Raw genomic sequence first — 5,306 nt, forward strand, 5'->3', positions numbered from 1 at the left:
TTTTCCTTTTTGGGCCGATTTTGATTTCGGGCGGTCGCTCATTTTTCAGGCGGGTCGCTCATTTTTCAGCCGGTCGCCCATTTTTCGAGCGGGTCGCTCATTTTCCTCTGATACGCGAAAAAGTGAGCGACCGCTCATAAAATGAGCGACCGCTCACAAAGCGGGCGACCGCCCATAAAATGGGCGACCGCTCATTAAACGGGCGACCGCCCATAAAATGGGCGGGTCGCTCGTTTTGGCTGAGCTCCTCGAGCATTCTCGAATTCTTGTTCTTCCGTGCCCGCTTCGTGAGGGTTCATCGTGGAGTCTTCCTGCAAGAAAAAACAAGCAAAACAACCTACCCATGGCTATCTAACGTCCTATAATGCCTAGAATGTGAGAAGAATTGTGATGCACGACGTTATAAAACCGGTGAAAAACCCGTGTGATCACCGGGGATAGGAGAGACATAACCAGAGAGGTTGATCTGTAGCCGCTGCGCAATCAGGGAGATTATGCCACCCACATACAGTACCGGTTTCCGCTCGTTGGGGTTTATCAGCAGCCAGATGAAATGATGAGCAAGCAGAGAAGCTATGTCCGTCACGTCCATGTTCCACGAGTCGCTGTCAAACAGGTCTCTGAGGGCGTGGCGGATGATGCCAAGTCTCCAGCGAGACGTGACTGGCAGTATGCTTCGCAAACAGACAGCAAACGAGAAATTGATGGAAATAGCGAATGGTGGGGTGAAAAATACATACTGCCTTGGCGTGACCGGACGTGAAGACTCCCCGCGCGATCACCCGCCAGAAGGGTTTTGTCTGGGTATCCGTGTCGATCTCGGGAATGTTGGAGAAGACACCTCGAGGGACGGATAGGATGTCGGCGAACTGTGCCATAGTGAGGCGGAACTCGACGTTGTTTAGCCGAAATTCCATGTATGCTCCATCAGTCGTGTCGTCTTCGGGAAAGTGGCAGCGGAAGGACGACAGGAACTCCAGGGTGGGACGCTCATAAGTGGGAACGTTGGCGCTATATAGCTTAGTCCAACCCAATGTGCGAAAAAGGGATCTCATCTGCTGCTCAATCCCAACTTCCTTGATGTAGCTGCTAATGAATTTGGTTGGCTTGAGGGTGCATTGGGCCAACCGCGCATAGGCTGTAACGACTTCGGGCATGGCCAGCTCCCATAGTGTAAGTTGGACAAAAAGAAAGGAAGTAACTGTTTCTTGAGCAGCATCGCGGAAGACCACGGGGGAGTAGCGATCATGGGTCGGTTTAGGGCGGATCGGGGGATGAAGTGTAACGCGAGTGCCTGGCTGTACTGGCGTCGATGAGGACTGATTCAACGGGCTTGAGGACGAAATAGCGACCGGTGATGACCTGGGCCGGTGGTGGAGTTGGGTTGTCGGCGGGCTGACGAATGGTACTGGCACTGGAAGGGCGACCGGAGGATGTTCCTGCAGCGCCGGACGGGCGTGTTCTCTTCGGACGGGACGACATCTCTGCAACAAAGGTGTAAGGAGTTAGAAATGAGCAACACGATCGTGTGGAGAGGTATAGACATGATCGGGTCTCGGCCGAGTAAAAGTTCTCGCAATTGGAATTTGACACGATCGGGTCTGAAAGACACACATGATCGTGTCGCGCCTGAGGAGACCAGAACGAAACTAGAACAGGGCAGCGAAATCCACTCGAAATAATGCTCAATCATAAGAAATCGCATGGGGAAGATGAGCAGGACTACTCAATACGACCAAATCGAGCAGGGGGACCAGATTCAACCACTAAATGGAGGAAGATAGGGTGTAGAGGCTTACCGGTCTCAGCTGAATCGAGTGCGATATGGAGGAAGAAGAGGAGGGGAAGAGAGAATGTGGTGACCACGACGGCGGCGATGACAGAGGAAAGGAGGCGTCGATTGGGGGAACTGGTGGAGAGGAGATAGAGGGTGAATGAAAGAAATGAGGGGAGAATGGAAAAATTTAGGGTTAAATCGTCGGGCCCCCACAACGTACCAGGAGACACACGATCGTGTGATGTGATGACACACGATCGGGTCTTAAGTCCGATACATCCGAGGGAGGTAGGACACGATCGTGTCATGAGGTAGGGACACGATCGTGTGTCTGTTTGTGGAAGAAAAACATAATGGAGTATGACACGATCGTGTGGAAAGTTGCAACACGATCGAGTCTAGCGGTGTTTCCGATGAGATATGGGCCTGTAGGGAGGGTTAGAGCGCAAGGAAAACGGATACCAAACGAACGAAAGAAAAAATAGAATAAAATAATATATATATATATATAAAGATATACACAGATATCAGAGGAAAAGGATACGGGTTCGGAAATCCGAACGTGCTCGTTTAGGGTCAGGAGCTGCGACCATGGTGGAATTAAGCAGTGTGAGGGATTGAGAGAGGAAGAGTACCTCTCTCAGGAACTGGATCCTCAGGGTTGTATAGTTTCACTCGTTGGGCGTTGACTTTGAATGGCTTACCGTCAGAATTCCAGAGTTCGATTGCACCATGATCGGTGACATGTTTGATCGTGAATGGGCCGGACCACCTAGACTTCAGTTTACCTGGAAATAGGCGCAGACGAGAGTTAAAGACAAGGACGCGATCGTTTACCTGGAAGGAGCGATGCGATGAAGGATGTGGCGGTTGTGCCAACGCTTGGTACGTTCCTTGTAGATTTTTGCATTTTCGTACGCGTCGAGACGAATTTCTTCGAGGTGGTGGAGTTGTAGGACGCGCTTTTCTGATGCGGACTTGAGGTCATAGTTCAGTGCCTTGATAGCCCATAACGCCTTATGTTCCAATTCTACTGGCAGATGACAAGCTTTACCATATACCAGCTGAAACGGGGTCATGCCGATCGGGGTTTTAAAAGCAGTTCTATATGCCCAGAGCGCGTCATCGAGTTTTTGGGACCAGTCTTTGCGGGAGCGGGAAACAGTTTTTTCCAAAATGGATTTGATCTCCCGGTTAGAGATTTCAACCTGTCCACTGGTCTGCGGATGATAGGGTGTGGTAACGCGATGTTGAACCCCATACTTCTTCAGTAAAGTGTCAATGATTCGGTTCACAAAGTGGTTCCTCCATCGCTGATTAGAACACGCGGTACACCAAAACGAGGGAAAATGATTCTCTGAAGCATTCGTGAAACAACTTTAGAGTCGTTCGTTGGGCTGGCAATCGCTTCGACCCATTTGCTCACATAATCGACGGCAACCAATATGTAGAGGTTCCCACAAGAGGAAGGGAACGGGCCCATAAAATCGATCCTCCAGACATCAAAAGGTTCGACTTCCAGGATGAACTGCTGAGGCATCTCATGACGTCGGGAAATGTTATTGGTGCGCTGGCATGCATCACAAGAAGAAACGAACCGATGAACATCGTTAAATAGAGAGAGCCAGTAGAAACCTGCTTGGAGGATCTTGGAGGCCGTCTTCGAACTAGCGAAATGACCGGCATAGTCTGAAGAGTGACAATGAAAAATCACTCGCTGAACTTCGTCCTCGGGTATACAACGTCTGAACAGTCCGTCTTTGCCGCGCTTGAATAAGAAAGGCTCGTCCCATAAAAAATCACGAACTTCATGGAGAAATTTCTTTCTCCCGTTGTAATTTAACTCAGGAGGAAGGAGACCACTAACCAGGTAATTGACAAAGTCCGCGTACCAAGGTGCTTCGGACTGGACGGATATGGCCATGATCTGCTCGTCCCGAAGTGAATCGTCGATCGGGATTGATTCGGGAATCTGTAGTCTCGATAGGTGATCAGCAACACTGTTTTCTGTTCCCTTTCGATCTCGGATCTCCAAGGCAAACTCTTATAAAAGTAGTTTCCAACGGATAAGACGTGGTTTAGCATCTTTCTTAGACAGGAGATACCTGAGTGCAACGTGGTCTGTGTAAACGATCACTTTGGAGCCGATGAGATATGATCGGAATTTCTCGAACGCGAAGACAATGGCAAGCATTTCTTTCTCTGTCGTGGTGTAGTTCGTCTGAGCATCATCCAGAGTTCAGCTTGCGTAATAAATGGCATGGAGTTTCTTATCCTTTCGCTGTCCAAGACTTGCGCCAATGGCATAATCACTGGCGTCACACATGATCTCAAATGGTAGATCCCAATCTGGCGGTTGAATGATGGGAGCAGATGTCAGGGCTGTCTTCAAGGTCTGGAATGCAACGTCGCAGTCAGCTGTATAATCGAATATAGCTTCCTTGCAGAGAAGGTCAGTGAGGGGTTTGGAGATCTTTGAGAAGTCCTTAATGAATCGCCGGTACAAACCCGCATGGCCGAGGAAACTGCGGATGCTTTTGACATTGCAAGGTGGAGGCAGTTTCTCGATTACTTCGATCTTGGCTCTGTCGACTTTGATTCCTCTTTCTGAAATTTTGTGTCCCAGAACGATGCCCTCACGAACCATAAAGTAGCATTTCTCCCAGTTGAGCACCAAATTAGCCTGTGAGCACCTGTCTAAGACTCGAGAAAAGTTCATCAGACACACATCAAAGGAGGGCCCATGGACAGAGAAATCATCCATGAACACCTCCATAATGTCCTCGATGACATCCGAGAAGATAGCCATCATGCAACGCTGAAAAGTGCCAGGGGCGTTACAAAGTCCAAAAGGCATACGTCGATAAGCAAATGTACCATATGGGCACGTAAACGTAGTATTTTCCTGATCAGAGGGATGTATAGGGATCTGAAAGAAACCTGAGTACCCATCGAGGAAGCAGAAGTATGAATGTAGAGCAAGTCGCTCGAGCATCTGATCGATGAATGGTAGTGGAAAATTGTAATACCCCGAAACCCGACTTGAATATTTAATTATTTAAAAATAAATAATTAAATAGAGATAACACGGAATCACCAAAAATACATAGTGCAACGCCGGGGAGAGGCACGAGGGTCGTCACGTGCGGATTGGACCGAGAAAGAACGAAGAAACGGGAAAAGAAAAAGAAAAAAAAAAAAAGAGCTGGTCCGTGAGAGAGGAAGAGTACCTCTCTCAGGAACTGGATCCTCAGGGTTGTATAGTTTCACTCGTTGGGCGTTGACTTTGAATGGCTTACCGTCAGAATTCCAGAGTTCGATTGCACCATGATCGGTGACATGTTTGATCGTGAATGGGCCGGACCACCTAGACTTCAGTTTACCTGGAAATAGGCGCAGACGAGAGAGGTAGACAACACATTGTCAATCACATCCTATGTGATTCCTAGATTAGTATGGGATAGTGATACGCTATCACTGCATGTTCCTCATCCCATCCTTACCATCAGGTCCAAGTCCGACTTGATAA

The sequence above is a fragment of the Tarenaya hassleriana genome, unplaced genomic scaffold (assembly GCF_000463585.1).
Source record: "Tarenaya hassleriana unplaced genomic scaffold, ASM46358v1 Cleome13, whole genome shotgun sequence".
Taxonomy (NCBI): domain Eukaryota; kingdom Viridiplantae; phylum Streptophyta; class Magnoliopsida; order Brassicales; family Cleomaceae; genus Tarenaya; species Tarenaya hassleriana.